The sequence below is a fragment of the Leptonychotes weddellii genome, chromosome X, assembly GCF_054177405.1.
Source record: "Leptonychotes weddellii isolate Sample4059 chromosome X, ASM5417740v2, whole genome shotgun sequence".
Classification (NCBI taxonomy): domain Eukaryota; kingdom Metazoa; phylum Chordata; class Mammalia; order Carnivora; family Phocidae; genus Leptonychotes; species Leptonychotes weddellii.
The window spans coordinates 18,824,101-18,845,744 of NC_138385.1; the positions used below are offsets into that span (position 1 = coordinate 18,824,101).

The 21,644-nt window shown below is 38.0% G+C and overlaps 1 pseudogene; it reads right to left on the reverse strand.

Annotated features, from left to right (window-relative positions):
* Positions 1-17,013: 17,013 nt before the first annotated feature.
* On the reverse strand, positions 17,014-17,391 carry LOC145717947 (large ribosomal subunit protein eL31 pseudogene; annotated as a pseudogene).
* Between the last annotated feature and the right edge of the window lie 4,253 nt (positions 17,392-21,644).

Consider the following 21,644-nt stretch of genomic DNA (forward strand, 5'->3'; position numbering starts at 1 on the left):
GAGAGAGTTGTTGCTCTTCTTTTCTTCAATCTCCTGTTGAGTTTGTAGGTGTTCAGAATGGTTTGATCCCTATCCAGCTGAATTCCTGAGAGGAGACGAAATCCAGGTCTCCTACTCCTCCGCCATCTTGCTCCGCCCCCCGAGGACCCCTAATAGACCTGTAGTCCTGTGAAATTGAAGGCAAATCTTAGAATTTTTGAGGTTAGAGGAGAGAGAGGAAGAATGGCTTGTGACTGATCCTAATCTATTCACCACCTCTCCCCCTCCACTCTGTCCCTTCCCCTGGCACATTGCTCTTCTAAGAAAGATAAGCCCATGTTGGTTCTGCTGAGGTTACTGAGGCCTGGACTTGATAGGAAGTAGAAGTGGTGGGGGGAATTCATTCTTCCTGATTTTCTCCAAAATCAGAAGCCCACTGTGTCCTAGTAAAGATCTGCCAGAGCACTCCTCCCTTTGCTCCCTGCCAGAGCACTAAACTTAAACCCACTTCTCCTTCACATTTGTATATATTTTCTGACACTAGTTTTATTTCCCACTTATTGCTTTCTTTATTTCTGACAGAGAGGGATGTATGTTATGCTTCTTATTGTCATTTCTACCTTTGGTTGCTGTTGTTGACAAGGAAGGCCTTTTCACTTTGGTAATTTCTTTTATTCCATGCATGTTTCCTTAATGCTTGATGGCAGATTGCTGGTGTCAGTAGGCTGCCTTTTAGATGTTAGATGGTTTTGTAGCCCAGTCAACTTTCATTAACCCTATCTTCAAGAGGCAGAGGTTTTGTCTAACAGCCTAAGATGTTCTGTTTTTAATATTCTTTCATCATTTTCTCTGTGCCAGTTACTATGCTAGTGACTTACATGCATTAGATCACTTAATCCTCACAGCAACCCTATGAGAACAGGTTCAGTTATTATCATCCTGTTTTGAATTTGAGGGAACTCAGAGGGTTAAAGATCATGCCCAAGGTCATACAGAAAATTTGACTCCTAAATCTAGTATGACTGGACATATGTAGGAGCAGATATAAGGAATGATTGTATTTAGTCATTAAGGTAGTGATTTAAAATAGATATATCTCTGGCCCAGGTCTTATACTTTTATGTGTAAGTCCTCAGAATAAATAGGTTGGGATTGATGGCATATTAAGTGGTTTTGCTTATGGGTTATATCTGAGGAGATAGTAAAGGTCCTCACCTTTTGATTTATAAAAATCATACTAGAAAACTTAATTAATGCTAATAGGATGTGTTGTTGCTTGTAGTGAGGCTAGGACTTTGAGCAGTGTTTTGCCCAATAGCCAGAGATAGGCTGCCCTAAGCTATCTGCATACTAATACCTGCTCCCTCTAGTGGGAGTTTTCCAAGCCTTTCTCATCTGATGTCTTCAACCTAATGATTCTGCCAAGCTCAATTTCTGATCCATTCCTGACAAATAGTGCAAAAAATTTCCTGTGTATGTGTTATGCCCCATTCACATGTCATTGACCTAGGCTGCTTCTTCCTATCACCAGGTGTGCCCACTGCAGACCTTATGATTTCTGACTAGTTCCCTAGCTACCCTGCTAGGACTTGCATTCTCTAAATTCCACCTCACTTTGTGACCCTTACTGCTTACCTAGTCCAGGTGTTATCCCTTTCCTCTTGGGAGACAAAACCTGTCACTCAACTGCTAGTTTCTTAGAATCTTTTTTTCAAACTGCCTGGAGCCATGATTCCTATTGCTGTGTGCTTGACTTTGGGTATTGCCATTGTATGGAGAGTTCCAATGTTGTGCACCATTCTGTAGACCTCACCTTCTAACCTTTCCAAGATAACAACTATAGCCCACATCAAACTGAAGTTTGAAAATTTATTGGACTAGTAAGCACCCTCCTACTCCACAACCACAGTTTATGGACTAAGCCACGTAGTCACGTCATTTCCTTTTTCTCCAATTTAACCTATTCCAGCCTTCTCTGCTTTCTCACTGATCCTGGCATATCTGGTGTCCAAATTTTCCAAAATGGACGTTGTTGGTTGAATTCAAACATTCACTTCTTTAGCACTGTGCTATATACAACTTACCTAAAGGACAAGAAGGTTTCCCTACATCAAAAACAATGTAAGGCTGTGAAACAAAACAATTTATCTCCTACAGCTCAATTGCCTAGTTTCTGTTGCAAATGCAGAATAGGATGGAGAAATAACCCAGATTCCTTTGTTTCCTCTGACTTCTAAGCAGCACATTAGTATGACTAGTTAGTTCTTTCCAGTTTATGCCATCAACATTGTAAATTCAGTAGCTTAAGTCTCACAGTGATTTTGGTATAAGCCTTTAATCTTAGTAATGATTCCTTGATCAGCTGTGTCCCTTCCAATTCAGAGGTCATTAGAGGTCCCTGTTGAGAACTCCCCAGCTGTTCCAGTTCAGTTCATGTATATTTATTTACATGGCTTTTGAACCACATTTGGGTATGCAGGAGCACAGCTCCTTTTAGAGGTTAGTGTTCCAGACCATTTCATGAAAGTGCACCAGAGCTGGGAGAAAACCAAACCCAAGGCACAGTGTGTCTGTGGTGCTTGAGATGTGACTGACATCTTGCTTTTAACTACCCTAGGGTTAATAACAGGTCTGCCAGAGCCTCTTTATTACTTTCAAATAGGCCAGTTGGAAACAAAAACCATTTTCCAGGTAGGATATCGTTTTGTTGACAAAGACAAGACATTGAGACAGGGAAATCAAAATGACCCACTGAAAAGTGAAAATTCAGTCAAACTGTTCATTTGGCATTGCTGAGGCCAGGACAAAATGTACTAGCTTGAAGTATCAGGCTAAAAGGGTTTGCATATGTAGACATGAGTAAAAAGGCTTCATAGTGATTAGTTTCATGTCATAGCCGATCAGTGCAGAAAAATAACCATTTGGGAAGAACTTGTGAAAAACTGGCATCAAATGACACCTAAGTGGATTTTAAGGATTAATGTGTTTCTCTTAGGAACTTAAAAGTATGTAGCTATGAACTTCTAGAGGTGAAAAGGACATTAGAGATAACCTGAATTGGTCTCCTAAATTTACAGATGACAAAACTGAGAGAACAAGAGAAGGGAAACTGCTTGCCAAAATTCACATAGCAAGTCAGTGGCAGAGTGAAGATGAAACTCCAGGCAGTGATTAAAGTATTGGGGTATCCCTCCACCATTTTAAAACTATAGATACATAGGTGGCAAATTTCACATTGCTACTCCAAATTATGGAAGCAGTAGAGTAGTTGAAAGAGCAAAGCTTTAAAGTCATGCAGGCATGGGTTAGAAGCTCTGCTTTATTGCTTAATAGCTATGTGAACTTGGTTAAATTGTTTAATCTCTCTGAGACTCAGTTTCTGCACTTGTGAAATAGAGATAAGGGTACCTACCTCAAAAAGTACTTCTGAGATTAAATGTGGTAACACATGTAAATTTCCCTGTGTGATGCATAGGCAGTGAGACCAAATGGCAGCTGCAGCTGTTGATGTTATTTCTAAAGGTATTTTGGGAAATAGGTTTCCTTGTGTTAGGACCCTTTTATTATGTCATTAAATACTGGACTGGGGGGTCAGAAGCAGGCAAAAATCTTCAAGCCCCTATCAGTTGAGGCTAGAACCCAAATGATGATAAAGCTGCTCTGTGATTATATTGTTTTGCAGGGAAGAAATATAATTTGATTTACAAAAATTCAATTTAGGGAACTCTTCTGGAACCTACTTTCATAAAGCAAGGCACATCTGCACAGCAGTAACAACAACAGAAGCACTTCTGTTGAAAAAGTGTCTTCTGGAAATGTGGAAAGAATGTACACAATCTTAGCACTCCAGCTGGGTAGCAAATTTCAGGATATTTCCTGAACAAAGGCTAGTAAGCATGAGGTGTGTCATGTTTGATCATTAGGTAGTTCGGCTGGAATAAAAAACATACACCAAGACAGCAAGAGCCGTCAGATATTCTGTGCAGTGCTTGCAGGATAGGGGCTCTTTTATTTGCTTTTTCATATTCTCACTCAAACTTCCTTCAGTTATCCACAGAATGACCTCAGGGATGCCCAGCTGGATTTTATCTCCTCTATTTCCATTAGCTCCCCCATCCTGCCACCAGCTTTTCTTTGCCTTAGTGATCAATAGTGAGATCTCTTTCTATGAAAAATAACAAAGCCCTCAGCATTGCCATTCTAGTGGCTGTGGCTGGCTCAGCCCCAGGCCAGGAAGTCGGTTGTGGCTATTGATTTGATTACAGCTCTGGGAAGAAAAGAGGGAGGAAAGCGTCTTATACCTCTGCTAGATTAGGAACCAGTTGAAATGATTAATCTGGAAACTGAGTACAAAACTGAATAATTGATAGAGAAGGCAGGAATTGAAATACGTGTGGGGAAAAAAAGGTCAGATTCATGTGTTGTACTGAATAAATTCTTTGACGGTAACTAAGCAGTTCATTAAGGTTTGACTTATGAAGTATGCCATGAGTATTTCTCTTTGGAAATAAAAGTTAAACTAGACACTTTTGAATGTCTACTTCAGGCCACGAGTCCAGCCAGCAAAGAACACGGATAGAGACCCCAGTGTTTGCTCTTTGGAGCCCCAAGATTCTAGAGGTAGAAAAAGCTGTGTTCCATTGAGCTGTTCATAGTTCTCCTGGGAGAGTTAGAAGTAGGGCAAGTCTGTTCCCCATCTACCTCCAATAAACCACCAAAGAAGGTATCACCATAGTGGCATCTTTAAAAAGAGGCACCTCCAGAGGAAAAAAAAAAAAAAAGACAAATCCAACGTCCAAGTGACAAGGAAATTCAGGTGAAAACAATCTCTGAAGGTTTCATGGAATTGGTCTATTTGGGGCTAAGCTTTCAGAGAAGGAAAAGTCCTACTATTCCCCTGGGCCTTAGCTCACCATCTGTACATGAGGTGGATGAAATGATCCTGAGGTTTTGACAGGTTCTAACATGTATGCATCCTAATATAATAGCCCCCTTTTACTGAGTGATTCTTATGTGCTAAGCAGTATGCTCAGCACTTTGCATATCTAATCCCATTTAATCTTTAAAAAACCCAAAGAAGTAGCTAATATTACCATTCCTATTTTTAAAATGAGGAAACTGCAACTCAGAGAAATAATCTATCTAAGATTACAGAGCTAGTGGATGGCAAAGTTGTGTTCCTGGCTTCATAGGGTTCTCAGTCTAATGCATCTAACTGGCAAAACCATTAGATCCTTTCTTCAGTTCTGGCTCAGGGGTCCTCATTGGATACCAAAGGACTGTGACAGACATGAACCATCCCGAGACTTGCCCTCATCTGTTTCCCTTATTTCCAGGGGAGCTGACATGCAGTAACTCAACAGCTATTACATGAGATTCTAGGTTACTTTGTCAAAAACTCTCAGCTCACAGAGAAGCATAATATTCCAATTAGATGATGAGAGGGTCAGGTTTGGGTGAGGATCTGAGTAGTTAGGACAAAGGTTAAGTTAGAGGACATTGGGAATGTGTGTAAGTAAACTTAATGGTCACTGCTATAACAAAAGAATTCCCACATCTTATTGGCATACCACATTCAGAATATGTCTTTTTCCTGTCACTGTTGTGCAGGACTGAAGGAGAGCTCTGTTCTACTCAGTCATCAGGATCTTGGTCTCTTTCCATCTAGTGGCTCTGCCATCATCTAGGGCCTCAGTATCTTTTACTGGATCCTTCTGACATCTAAAAGGAGGGGACACAAAGGCACATCTACTCTTAAGCTCTTTGGCCCAGAGGTGACCATAATCACTTCTGCTTATTGCTAAGAATTAGTTACATGATCCCATGTAGATGTAAGGGGCTTGGAAAATATAGTCTCGTGGAGTACTCAGGAAGAAAAGAAGAACATAGATCTTGGTGGGCACATACCACTGTCTCTGCCATAGAGGAAAACAGAAGGTAGGAAGAAGGCAGAATGAAGAAGGTGACAGAGGGCTACCCATAGTAATCATTACTTGATTCCTTTTTATTCTCAGATCAAGGTCTAGGAGGACATGTGCAATTTCAGGGCTTTAGTGCTACCCAACTCCATGCAGCACTATTCACATTATAGTCTATATAAATAGCATCTTCTGTAGCACAACCATATGTCTTTGTCTTTTAAAAATGACTTGGAGTTGTGTGGGATTCTTGGGAAATATAGATTCTGAAAGCCCAAACCTTGAACTTCTTCAAAGCTTAAACTAGAAAGCAGATTACAAAGAGGCAGAGAGTGCTGGTGCTATAGTGACAGGATTTGATTTAAGACCAGTGAGACAGATGGTGGTATGTTTTCTTAGAAGCAAACCAGGAAACAACAGATTTGCAAACAAATTTTAACGGCCTTCATTCTTCTAATGCCCCACATGAGTAATGCAAGCCACTGTGAAGCATAATGCTTCCTGAAGACAGTTGCCCCTCTAATGTTTTTCTTCCCACCTATACAGAAGGAGGAAAGGCCTGTAGCAATGTTAATGTACCAATTATACCCCTAATGTTATTGGAACTCTGACCTTCACTCTGGCCTCAGAGCAACTGGAATTGATCATGTCTATAATAGAAGAGCATGAACAGAGCATCAGAAAATTTGTAAATCAGTTTGATTTACTTTCTGGGGGTGATGAGAATGATTTCTAGCCTAAATCCTCACTCTGAAATATAAGAATGGGCAAATAAAAACATACATGCAAATTATAGAAACACTTTTCCGCTTTGGCTTTAGTCCCATTGAGATATTTTAAATACCTATTCACCTCCTTAGGACAACAAGAGACTACAGAAGCACAACTCACAAATGATTTTCTTTTTCTTCCTGATTGGTCTATACTCTGGGGGATCATCTAAATCTTGCTACACACTTGGCACAACTGGTGGTGGAGATCTATGCCTAACCACTTACTTGTCATGAAGTTGAGTCACCACAGTCTCACTTTGGCTCACGGTGATTGTAGACATCTAGCGATTGTCTTCATGGGATTCATTTCAATGAATATACTGGTTGTAGTAGTGAAGAAGACTGTTTTCTTGGATATTTAGGCTTGGAACTTCAATGATTAACACCTATTCAGCTAGAAGGATATTTAGGGAATAGGACATATGTTGAGACAGCTATTGGCAGAGGCAGGCAAACGTGAGCGAGGTGTTTTGTGGGTACCTCTGGAAGTACCCAAAAGATAGACTTTACTTAGCACAACTCTGCCCAGGTATTATCATTTTATTTTCTATCATAACAGCCTCCCAAATGGTCTTACTGCGTTCAGCCTCTCCTTTTCAATCCATTCTCTACAGTGATGCCAGATCACCTTCCTTAAAGCACCAGTTCTACTCTTGCCATTCTTCTGCTCAAAATTCTTAAATGATCCAACATTTTCAAAATAATAAAGCTAAATACCTTAGCTACACACAGAAGGCTCACCATATTTGGGCTTCTAATTCCTTTTCAGTTTTACCTTCCTACCGGTCTTTTTTTTTTTTTTTAAAGATTTTATTTATTTGAGAGAGAGAGAGAGAGAGAGAGAGCGAGTGTGCACATGAGCAGGGGGGAGGGGCAGAGGGAGAGGGAGAAGCAGACTCCTTGCAGGCCTCAATCCCAAGACCCTGAGATCATGACCTGAGCTAAAGGCAGATTCTTAACCAACTGAGCCACCTGGGCAGATGCTTAACCAACTGAGCCACCCAGGCCCTTCCTTTCTACCAGTGTTAACAAACTGGAGGCTCATCATAATATGCCTGAAAATTTCTTACCTACAGTATTTTGCTCTTACTGCCCACTCTAGAATACTTCTCTCTTTCCCCTCTCCCTCTTTCCCCTCTCCATAATCACTGTCTGTGGAATTTACTCATTCTTCAAATCTCAGCTCAAATTTTACCTTATCTTTAAGCTTCTCTGACTCTAAGTAAAAGGGAATTACTTCTATGTATGCCCATAACATATTGTTGGTACCCACATTCTACATTTATGTTATTCTGCCCCAAACATTAGTTTTTTACAAGTATGTCACCACTAGTCTGTGAGAGATCTTCAGAGACAAAGGCTGTGTCTTTTTCATCTCTGTCTCTACCACAACACATGGCACAGTGACTGAAAGAGAGGAAGTATGCAGTGAATGGTTGGTGACTTGAATAATAGAGTCCTCAGTTTTCTCCTGTGATACAAGTGGTGATAACTTGCTTATTGTGAGCACCAACCACATTTCTGCTAATGGGATCAGAAAAGTGGAATATCAAACTACTCCCTTCCTGTATTGAGACAATTAAGATGAAAAACCCAAGTTGTTGAATCCTTAACCTTTCTCCTTGGAGCCATCAGGCACTATTTATTGTAAAGTTATTATAAGAACCCATTGTGTATTGAAAAGGGAAATTTGGGAAAAACTTGAGTCAAAGTATATCTTTAACACTGCCAGGAGGAGAGGCCCAGGACAGGCAATAGGAACCTGCAGATAGAACCAATAAGGTTGTTATGATATAAATTCATATTGTCACCTACCAAGCTTCATTTTGTTTTTATCTTCATTACTGCCTTCCACAGGATAACTGTATGTTTCATATTGTCTAGTTGTACAACCTCAAATACAAATGGTACTGTTATTTATATGTAGTTGGGGAGATACAATATGTACATAAGATGATAGATACCACAATATATAGCATAATATATGCTATATATAGAGTTAAGAACAAAAGACTCTGGAGCCAGACTGGCTGGCTTTGAATCATCAATGCACCTTACTAGCTGGGTGATCCTGGAAAAGTTATTTAGTTTCTCTGGGATTCAGATTGCTCAGATGTAAAAGTGGATAATAATAGTGAAAGGTTGGTTATGAGGATTAAAGAGTTACTATAGAGAGAGAGCTTAGTAAGTGCTTAAAATGTTAGTTATCATTATTATGTAAGAGTACACCATAAGATAATATGGCCCAGTGTAATGAACAGAAGCTGGAAAGTCAGAAGACCTAGGTTCTAGTCTTGACTGCCACTCACTCACCTTGGCCAATGTATATATCCTCTCTGATTCTTGGTTTCCTAACTATGAAATGAGGTGTAGAACTAAATAATATCTAAAGTTTCTTCCAGCTCTAAAGTGCTAGTATTCAATGTTGAATATGAGATCCTTCTGCAGTAAAAGATGGTTTATTAAAAACAATAAAGAATGTAATTCATATCTGCCAAGTGAGATTTTTCCTCTCCTCCTTTCATTGGTTTCTGATAATCAGAAAAAATTCAAACATATAGCAGTTTGTTTTTATGCTTCCTATCTTCATTTTTCATCTGTCTTCCCAACACCATTTCATCAGTGCTCAAGAAAATGAAAGCTCTCAAAAATAAAGATCCTTAAAGACCACTGGTTGCAAAACAGCAGAGGTGATTGTCTGGTGCAGAGACTCAGCTCAGTGCAGCTTTACTTGTAGATCATTTCATGTAATTAAAAATGCAGTCTATCCAAGGAGATAGTAATCTTCTTTGTGGAGAGAAAGCTTTTATTAACTAACCCACTAATTGATATGAAGTTTTAAAGTAACTTTCTTTTTGAGACCTATAAAACAAGATTGAAGTGAGCTTGAATGCAGTTACCATTTGCAAAAATTTAATAGCATCCTGTTATCAGCCCTGATGAGAGAGACCATGCACATCTCAATGATCCCAGGTCCTATTTTCAAGTTAGTTAGGACTCTGACAACTCTCTCTCACTCCACCATCTCTACTCCCCACAGCAAAATAAAGTCAAAAGAGGTGGCATTTCCCTAGCATTACTGCCCCTTGGCCTTTTAAACTAGGTTGATCCACTTGTGAGGCACATCCTAAGGCCTCACAAAGGTTGATGGATAGTCACTCCAGCTTGGCATAGGTCCAGCTTCCCTGTGCAAGGTAGTAGGAAGACTCAGAGTAACATGACTTTTGGGTAAGGAAATGACCTTTGGTTGAGAATATATTTCATCTTAAAGTTAGCATGGTGGCAAGCTATTAGGATGCTGTTTTTGTAAGTAAAAAATGGACAAATATTGAAATTTCATATGGATTAACCTAATAACAGTTGGGTCTGGACTCAGGTACACACCATTGTTTATTCATGCCATTGGTCGCTAGTCTTTGGAACTATGGACAGAGACTTAAAGGCAAGGTTTAATGACATCTCTCCTAGTGTTTGTACATAAGAATGTTATCCATTAATAGAATCTGTCTCACTTTCACTATTTTCTTCCTTGAATTTTTCATCTTTTCACTTTCCCTTTTGTTTCTTTTCCTCTATTGTGTCACATTTTTCTCTGTACTCTTGCTGTTACTCTTGCTTTCTCTAGGTAAGTAGTTAAGAGTGGAGATTGGAATCCTGCTTTCACCACTCGCTTCTTACATGACCTTGGGCAAAAGATTTTATTTATTTGAGAGAGAGAGAGTGCATGCAAGAGTGAGCATGAGCGGGGAGAGGGGCAGGGGAAAGGGAGAAGCAGACTCCCCACTGAGTGTGGAGCCTGGTATAGGGCTCGATGAGGGGCCAGATCCCAGGACCCTGAGATCATGACCCGAGCTGAAGGCAGATGCTTAACTGACTGAGCCACCCAGGCACCCCAAGATAGTCTCTTTGTGCTGCAGATTATCCATCTGTAAATTTGGCTAATCATACTTACTTCATCAGGTTGTTGAAAAGATTATATGAGACAGTCTCTTCAATAAATGGTGCTGGGGAAAATGGGCAGCTATATACAGAAGAATGAAACTCGACCATTCTCTTACATCATATACAAAGATAAACTCTAAATGGATGAAAGACTTCAATGTGAGACAGGAATCCATCAAAATCCTAGAGGAGAACATAGGCGGTAACCTCTTCAACATTGGTCACAGCAACTTCTTTCAAGTCACATCCCCAAAGGCAAGGGAAACAAAAGCAAAAATGAACTTTTGGGACTTCATCAAGATAAAAAGCTTCTGACAGCAAAGGAAACAGTCAACAAAACTAAGAGGCAAACCCACAGAATGGTAGAAGATATTTGCAAATGACACTACAGATAAAGGGCTGATATCCAAGATCTATAAAGAACTTCTCAAACTCAACACCCCAAAACAAATAATCAAGTCAAAAAATGGGTAGAAGACATGAACAGACACTTCTCCAAATAAGACATACAAATGGCTAACAGACACATGGAAAAATGTTCAACATCATTAGCCATCAGGGAAAAACAAATCAAAACCACATTGAGATACCACCTTACACCAGTTAGAATGGCAAAAATTGACAAGGCAAGAAACAACAAATGCTGGAGAGATTGTGGAGAAAGGGGAACTCTCTTACACTGTTGGTGGGAATGCAAGTTGGTACAGTCACTTTGGAAAAGTGTGGAGGTTCCTCAAAAAGTTAAAAATAGAGCTACCCTATGATCCAGCAATTGCACTCCTGGGCATTTACCCCAAAGATACAGATGTAGTGAAAAAAGGGCTACATTCACCCCAATGTTCATAGTAGCAATGTCCACAATAGCCAAACTGTGGAAGGAGCCAAGATGCCCTTCAACAGATGAGTGGATAAAGAAGATGGGTTCCATATATACAATGGAATACTACTCAGCCATCAGAAAGGATAAATACCCAACATTTGCATCAACATGGATGGAACTGGAGGAGATTATGCTAAGTGAAGTAAGTCAAGCAGGGAAAATATATTATGATATGGTTTCACTTATTTGTGGAACATAAGGAACAGCATGGAGGACATTAGGAGAAGGAAGGGGAAAACAAAGGGGGGGCAGAATCAGGGGGAGATGAACCATGAAAGACTGTGGACTCCTGGAAAAAAACTGGGCTTTTAGTGGGGGGGATATGTTAGCCCAGTGACGGGTATTAAGGAGGGCACATATTGCATGGAGCACTGGGTGTTTTATGCAAACAATGAATCATGTAACACTACATCAAAAACTAATGATGTACTGTATGGTAACTAATATAACATAATAAAAAAAAGATTATATGAGATAATATGCATAAAATATTTAGTTCTGTGCCTAGCACATGGTAAACACTTAATTTTAGCATTATTGTTTTCTCCTGTCCTTCTTCCTTGCATTTTTTATTTCTACCTCATATTTTCTTATTATTTTTTCCTGAATCTTGTCCTCATCAGTACTGAACTCCACCCTTCAGCATTGCTAGTTTTCCTCACCCACTGGACAGCTCTAGGCAGGTACTTGACAACTTGGCCTCTGTGATACATTCTTTAATCTCTTTCCTTTAGTCCTGCCTCCATTTGGAAGTCAGAGTGATTTTTCTAAAATGCAAATATGACCATGTAATTCTCTGTCATAAACCTGCCTATGGTATATAATACTAAATCCTTATCATGGAATACAAGGCCATCCACAGTATGGTTCCTATCATCAATCAGATTTCATCTCTGCCACTGAAATAATCTATAAAAATAGGCCACATAGATGTACTCGTTCCCCAGAAACCCACACTTTTTGTTTTTTTCTGAACCATGGTGCATCTTCTCCTACTCTTCTACCTAGCAGACACTAGTGTAGTCATCAAGATCCAGCCACAAATCTTTCTCCAATTCTCTTATCTGGATTTGATTCTTCTGTTTACTTTCACAGAATTTTGTTCAAATTACTATTACAATGCTTATCACATTCTTTTTTTTCCAAATGTTTATTTATTTATTTATTTTAGAGAGAGCGCAAGTGCAAGCTGGGGGGGGGGCGGGCAGAGGGAGAGAATCTTGAAGCAGACTCCCTGCTGAGCATGGAACCTGCTGTGTGGGGCTCTATCCCAAGAGATCATAACCTGAGCCAAGATCAAGAGCCAGATGCTTAACCGACTTAGCCACCCAGGTGCCCCATCCTATCAGATTCTTAATATGGATCTCCCCCTATAGATTGTGAGCCCCTAGGGACAAGGCTCTGTTTTACTCCTCTTTATTATTTCTGAATCCTATGACTGAGCCTGTCACTCAACAAAGAAACATATTCTATTTCTAAACATAAACATAATTCTATTTCTAAAGCTAGTCTTCTATCAGTCTGGATAAGATTTATGTTTGGAGTTTTTGTCCATATAGCTGATGTGATTTAAGTCAACTTTCATGAAGATATGGTATATATATACAATGGAATGTTACTGAGCCATAAAAAATGAAATCTCACCATTTGCCATGACATGGATGGAACTAGAGGATATTATGCTAAACGAAATAAGTCAATCAGAGAAAGACAATTATTATATGATTTCACTCATATGTTGAATTTAAGAAACAAAGCAGAGGATCATAGGGGAAGGGAGTAAAAATAAAATAAAATGAAATTAGAGAGGGAGATAAGCCACAAGAGACTCTTAACTATAGGAAACAAACTGAGGGTTGCTGGAGGGGAGGTGGGTGGGGGGATGGGGTAACTGGGTGATAGACATTAAAGAGGGCACTTGATGTAATGAGCATTGGGTATTATATGCAACTGAAATCACTAAACTCTACCTCTGAAACTAATAAAAAAATAAGTCAACTTTCATGTCTTTGCCTAATTGCAGACAGTCCCACAGAAAATTGCATAATGAACCTTACTGAACATCTTTGACAATGGGCAAGTAATTCTCATATATACAGGACTATACTGTGTGAAGACTAGGGTGTAGACAAGGATGATATTTTATTTTATAAAATTTTTTTGGATCTGTTTATTCTTTTTTTTTTTTAAGTAAGCTCTACACCCTTTGTGGGGCTTGAACATATGACCCCAAGATCAAGAGTAATATGCCCTACTGACTGAGCCAGCCAGGCAGCCCAAGGATGATCTTTTAATTCCCTTTTTATTTAACTTTAGGGCTCTATTTTAACAAGCTGTAGAATTAGTATGTCTTGGGAAGTGCTTGAAAATTTTGACTAATTATTCTTTTGATTACCTTTCTTTTTGAAGTTTCCTGATAATAGGATAAAGGTTAAGAACCTTCTTATGTGTTTCTGATTTGGAGGAGGGCATGGGTGAGGGATAGTATTTTCATTTTCAGTTTTGCTCACATACTGGCCTCCCTCTCAGATTTGAAGGGCTGCCCTTTTTGCTTTTTGGTTTCACATCTGAGTCATTATCTGGCTGGCTTGTGAATAATTTTCCAATGGAAATTAAATATAATCTCCACTCTATCAGGACTTAAGGAAACAATCCTAAGAAAGAGAGCTATAAACCTTTGGGTCAACAAATTTCAAAGCAGATATATACAGAGATCCCTGGGTTCCAAAGAAAGAGTAGTATCTTGATGTGGGATTGTTGGCTGTCACTGGTGCCAGTAGAAGATAATAAATTGGAATTAATTTCTGCAGGAAATAATGAAGAAAAGAGCTGGGGACAGGGAGAAAGACTTATCTATGTCTCCGGGAGAGATTACAAAATGCCCCTGGAAGTCTGAGCACTGAGACAAACAGTTAAAGGCAGTGGGAGACAAAATGAGAGAAAAGAAAATATACACATTTATTTGCTAACCAGTGAACAATGAAGGGGGAGAAATGATAAATAAGGAAATGGAAATGTAGAGGTGGGTAAGTCTCACCAAACTGCTTGATCTCAATGTTGGCATCTTGGTAAATTCTCCCAATTCAGTTAATCTCCAAGAATCTTGGCACCTATAGGAACCTGGGCATTCTTAAAGATACATTCATCCCAAGAGGAAGGAGAGTATGGTTGACTCATGGAGACACTACTAATTTTGAATGAAATTCCATCTCATCTGAGCAACTGCTGCAAACGGGCCAGACAAATGTTTGCTGAAATGAGCTACATGTGAGAATCATAAGACCCAAGACAGTCTTTGTATTATCAAAAAACTGTTGTGTGAGCTTGGACATGTCACTTCTCTCTTTTTTTCTCTCCTTAAAAATGAAGTATATTGGATACTAGCCCTTTATCTGATATGTCATTTGCAAATATCTTCTCCCATTCTGTCAGTTGTCTTTTGGTTTTGTTGACTGTTTCCTTTGCTGTGCAAAAGCTTTTTATCTTGATGAAGTCCCAATAGTTCATTTTTGTCCTTGTTTCCCTTGCCTTTGGTGATGTTTCTAGGAAGAAGTTGCTGCCATCAAAAGGAATGAAATCTTGCCATTTGCAATGACATGGATGGAAATAGAGGGTATTATGCTAAGTGAAATAAGTCAATCAGAGAAAGACATGTATCATATGATCTTACTTATATGAGGAATTCTTAATCTCAGGAAACAAACTGAGGGTTGCTGGGCAGTGGGGGGTGGGAGGGGTGGGGTGGCTGGGTGATAGAGATTGGGGAGGGTATGTGCTATGGTGAGCACTGTGAATTGTGTAAGACTGATGAATCACAGACCTGTACCTCTGAAACAAATAATACATTATCTGTTAATAAAAAAGAAGATAGTAGGAAGGGAAAAATGAAGGGGGGGAAATCGGAGGCAGAGATGAATCATGAGAGACTATGGACTCTGAGAAACAAACTGAGGGTTCTAGAGGGGAGAGAGGTGGAGGGATGGGTTAGCCTGGTGATGGGTATTAAAGAGGGCATGTATTGAATAGAGCACTGGGTGTTATACACAAACAATGAATCATGGAACACTACATCAAAAACTAATGATGTAATGTATGGTGATTAACATAACATAATAAAATAAAATTTTAAAAAATTAATCATTATACTTCCAAAAAAATGAAGTATATTAAACTTTACCCTATATGCCTCAAGGCTGGTTGTGAGAATCAAATTAGCTGGAAGTGAAAATTATGATTACAGAGGCTTCTGTCAGGTACTGGGCTCAGATCCCAGAGATTTAAGCTCTATTGCCATTATCTAGAAGTAACATTTTTTCTCCAGAAAGATACCAGAGGACCATTACAGATTCAGTAGCAATGGCCTCAATCTCTTCATCTACAGGCCAACAGCAACATTGCCAGTGGTGTGTATAAGATTGTTTTAAATGTTAGAAATGATAAAGCTATGCATTTCCCGTGGTACTGATCATAAAAGCATTATGCAGCTCAAAGGTCAGGACTGTTCTCTATGCACATTCTGTATGATTCCAAGGGAAATAAAACAGAAATAAACAAACTCAGTAGCCTTAAACCTGTGCTAATCCCTAAAGCCAAAGTCATTACAAGCGGAGAGCACAGATTGAGCCACCAGAAGTAAGGGTGGGAGGCTCTGGAGATGTTTACATTTTGCTGAACAAAGAAAAGAAAGTCCGTCTCCACCCCCCCACCCCCCCATCCCCCCGCATACAAAAATGGTATACTTTGGATCCAGTAGCAATCTTCTGGAACTAGTTTCCTGCCTCTTTTTGTTATCCAGATGAATCTTTTGAATTCCCATTTCAGAAGCTGCTGCCCTCCCACTAGTCCTCAGACATGGTGGTTCAGTGAAACTTAGAGGCACGTTAACATTTCAGGATTGTAGGTGCGACGGCAGCAGCAATCTCTACACATTCAACATCTCTGGAAATAGGATGGGATCTTCAGGGAATTTTGAGTGTCTCAATAGCCTAGGTTGGATTTTCTAAAGGAAGTGAAATACCTTCCTGGGTCAGAGGGTGGTAACTGACTAGTGCCTGATGTGTTTCCCATGACTGCAGGAATAAGAGGGTTTTAAAGTACAAAAATAAAAAATAATTTTTATTTTATTGTAAGAACACTTAAATTTTTAAGTGAACAATATAGTGTTGTTGATTATAGGTTCAATGTTGTACAACAGATCTCTAGAGCTTATTCATCTTGCTTAACTGAAACTTTATGCCTATTCATTAGTAATTCCCCATTTCCCCCTCCTCCAGGCCTGGTAACCACTATTCAACACTTTGATTTTGACTATTTTAGATACCTCATTTAAGTGGAATCATACAATATTTGTTTTTCTGTGATTGGCTTATTTTAGTTAGCATAATGTCCTCAAGGTTCATCCATGTTGCTATATTTTGCAGAATTAGCTTCTTTTTTAAGGCTTAATAATATTACAGTGTATGAATATACCACAATTTCTTTTCTTTTTTTCAGTTTTATACCTTTATTTGACAATCAGTGATTAGTTCTTGTCCACATTAACTGTCTGTAGATTTTTGAAAGTGGTGACAGGTACATAGGTAAGCAACGTATAGAGCTTGTATGGTGAATCTTCATTCTCATTACATTTTCTGGACAACCGCACATGGATATGGCATGGAACATTCCTTATTACTTTGGCCCAGACAGCTTTGTCAAGACTGGTGTCAATGTGCACATTTGGAGTTCCTATATCCTTCATGGCAAATTTCCAGATCCCTTTGAGTGCCTGAGGGGAATGCTTCTTGAAACCCACTCCATGGATGTGCTTGTGAAAGTTGATGCTAAGTTTTCTGGTCACTACCTCAATGATGGCAGAATAGCCCTTTTTCTTCTTGCCACCCTTCTTTGCAGGAGCCATTCTGCTGGGCCTTGGTTGGAAAGCATACCATATTTTCTTTATTCATTCATCTGTCCATACATTTTCACCTCTTGGCTGTTTTAGTAGTGCCACAATGAACATGGAAGTGCCAAAATGTCTTTGAGATTCTGATTTCAATTCTTTTGGATAAATATTCAGAAGTGGATTACTGGCCTATAAAGAAATTCTTGTTTTTAATTTTATGAGAATCTCCATACTATTTTCCATAGTGTTAGCACCATTTTGCATTTGCACCAACAGTGTGTAAGTGTTTCAGTTTCTCCACATCCTTGCCAATGCTTCTTCTCTTTTGTATTTTTTATGGTAACCATCCTGACAGATGTGTGATGATATCTCATTGTAGTTTTGCTTTGCATTTCCCTGATGATTAGTAACACTGAGTATTTTTTTCATACATCTACTGGCCTTTCTATGTCTTCTTTGGAGAAATATCCAAAGTCCTTAGCCCACTTTTAAATTGGATTATTAGGGGTTTTTTGTTGTTGTTGTTGTTGTTTTGTTTTGCCACTGAGTTGTAGGAGTTCCTACATATTTTGAAGATTAACCCCTTATCAGATCTATGTTTTGAAAATATTTGCTCCCATTCCATAAATTGCCTTCTCACTCTGATGGTTGTTTCCTTTGTTATGCAGAAGCTTTTTAATTTGATCTAGTTCCATTTGTTTACTTTTGTTGTTGTTTTTGCTTTTTCTTTTTATGTCCAATCCATGAAATCATTGCCAAGACCAAGGTTGTGATGCTTTCCCCTAGGTTTTCTTCTAAGAGTTTTATAGTTTTGGGTCTTAGGTTTAAGTCTTTAACACATTTTGTTAATTTTTGTGTATGGGGTAAGATCAAGATCCAGTTTCATTCTTTTGCATGTGGCTATCCACTTTTTGCAGTGCCATTTTTTGAAGAGACTATCCTTTGCCTGTTGTGTGTTTTTGGCACCTTTGTCAAAGATCAGTTGACTATATTTGCATGGACTTACTTCTGGGCTCTCAATTCATTTACATTGGTCTATATGTGTGTTTTTATGCCAGTACAATACTGTTTTGATTACTGTAGATCTGTAATATATTTTGAAATCAGAAAGTGTTATGCCCCCAGCTTTCTTCTTTCTCAAGATTGATTTGGCTATTCATGGTCTTTTGTAGTTTCATATAAATTTTAGAATTGTTTCTCTATTTTTATAAGAAATGGTATTTTATAGTGATTCCATTAGATCTGTAGATTTCTTTGGAGAGTATGGATATTTTTTACAATATTAAGTTTTTCAATCAATGATCACAGAATGCCTTTCCATTTGTCTATGTCTTTAACTTCTTTCATCAAAATTTTATAATCTTAACAGGTTTGTAACTGGTATGGAGTTTGAATCAGTAATCAAAAATCCCAGTAAAGAAAAGCCCAGGACCAGATGGCCTTCTGGGTGAATTCTATCAAACATTTAAAGGAAAATTAATGCCAATCCTTGTCCAAATATTGAAGAGGAGGGAATACTTCCAAACTCATTTTATGAGGCCAGCATTACCCTGATTCCAAAACGAAACAAATACAGCACAAGAAAAGAAAACTGCAGCTCAGTATCTCTAATGAATAATAGATGCAAAAATCTTCAACAAAATACTAGAGAACCAAATCCAATAGCATGTTAAAAAGATCATACACCATTACCAAATGGGACTTATTCCTGATGTGCAAGGATCTTTCAACATATGAAAATCAATTAATGCCAAACAGAACATTAACAGAATAAAGAATAAAAATCATATGATTATCTTAATAGATGCAGCAAAAACATTTGACAAAATTCATCACCTGTTCATGATAAGAACTCTTAACAAACTAGGAATAGAAGGAAAGTATCTCAACATAATAAAGGTCATATATAACCCAAAGCCTACTGATACCATTATACTCAATAGAGAAAAGTTAAAGCTTTTTCTCTATGATCAGGAATAAGACAAAGATTCCCACTCTCACCACTTATATTTAAAATAATATTGGAAATCCTAGCCAGAGCAAATAGGCAAGAAAAAAAATAAAAGGAACCCAAATTAAAATGATGAAGTAAAATTGTCCCTGTTTGCGATGCCATCGTCTTATATAAAGAAAACTCTAAAGACTGCATTAAAAAGAACTGTTAGAACTAATAAATTCAGTAAAGTTGAAGGACACAAAATGAATGTACAAAAATTAGTTGCATTTCCATACACTAACAATAAACTATCTGAGAAAGAAATTAAGAAACAATCCCATTTACACTAGCATCTAAAAGAAAAAAATACTTAATAATTTTTTAATATAGTCAAATTTATAGCTTCTGGATTGAGTTATAGTTAGAATTTTTCAGCTAAATTTATAAGTGGATTGAATGTTTTGTTCCATTTTTTATGTTTTTTTATATTTTAATATTTAATCCATTTGGAGATTATCTGGATATATACATGAAGTATGGTTCCAATTTAACTTTTACAGATGACTATTCAGTTGTCTTAGAATTATTTATTGAACAGTTTTCCCCCATGCATTATGGCTTATTTATAGACTTTATATTCTTTTTCAATGATCTGCTTATTTGTATAACTGTACTACACTTTTGATTATCATAGTTTTATAAAAACTTTGAATATATGATAGGTCTGTCCCTTACAGTTCTTATTTTTCAGAGTTTTTTTTTTTCTCCCCAGGAAATCTTGTTTGTTTAATTTTATATGAATTCTGGAAACTACTTGTCTAGTTTTCTCCATAAAAAATGCTAACTTTATTCAGACATGTTAAATTTATAAAATAACTAAGGAGAAGTTGTAATTATAATGAAATTAAGTATACATTTCTAAAACATCTCTGTATGCAAGATTTTGGAATTTTATGTTCTCTTTATCCCCTTTAAAATGATCTGTTCTTTAACTATCTGTTCCATTTTCATTTTATTTTATTTTACTTTTAGGGGAGTGGAGAGGCAGGTCTTTGATAACTTTCCCTAATTCCTTAGTGGAAATCAGCTTGCTTGGATTTTTCTCTCTCTTCTAGTGTCAGTTTTGATAAATTACATTTTTATAGAAAATTATTTACTTCATCGTGGCTTTCATTTTTATTTACATAAGTGGCCTCATAATTAAAACAAAATCTAATCTTTAGGCAGTTATTTCCTTAACAAACTCCCAAATTGTAGTGGTCTAACATGGTAAAAATGTCCTATGCATGCAGAGCCCAATATAGGTATTTCTGATCAGTGGGCAGACTTCTGTGTGCTTGTTAAGGCCCCAGACTCCTTCTATTTTGTGACTTTGCCATCTACTAGGGCCTCTGAATCTTCAAATAGATCATGTGTCTCCTATTGACAGTTATCGGATGAAAAAGTAGGGACACATGGGAGGATTTTGTGGGTTGGGCCTAGGTGTAGTGTATATCAATTATATCCACCACCCATGGTCCAGAACACAATCATATGCTCATATTTCACTGTAAGTAAGCCTTGGAAGTATAGTCTAGCTTTTTGTCCATAAAGGAAAGGAAATAGATTTTGGAAAGGAAATAGACTTTGCAGTCTCTACCATACTGGTTTCTCTAAAAATTGAGCTTATAAAGTTTTTTTTTTGCTTTGTTTTGATTTTATAACAATTTCTAGGAGTGGATATGGGAAGATGTTGAAATTATGATTCCTTGATGTAACTGGAAATCTATACAACAGTGAATAAGAGGCTGGACTTTGATGTAAGACAGACACAGACTCAAGTTTCAGTTCTACCTTCGGCTAGGTGTTCTTACCCAAGTTGTGTAATAGAGTATAATAATGGAACCTACCTCAAAGTGTTGCTGTAATGAGTCAATGAAAAGATTAGTGTAAAGTTATTAAATTTGGAACTGACTGTATTATTATGATTAGTAATAATAGTAGCATCATGTTGGTAAGCAGAGCACAAGTTGGTCTGTGAGGAGTTAGAGGCATGAGAAGTAGACACAGTTAAGATATATGTGGGTTGAGATAGGTAAATGCCCATTCAGAAGTAGCAATGAAAGAGGCAATAGTTTTCTATAAACCTTTATAACACTAATCAATACAGTAAGCTTTCTTTCAACCTTCAGAGAGCTCTGGCACTCCCAAACAGTCTTGTTCAGGTCTTATTGTTATGTTGTAAGTTCTAGAAAATTTCTGGTATTGCTGCTGTTTGATGCTAGGCCATGTCTCTACCTGTGGCACTCCACCAGAGCTCTCTGGGCAATAACGTTCTTTTTTTTTTTTTTTT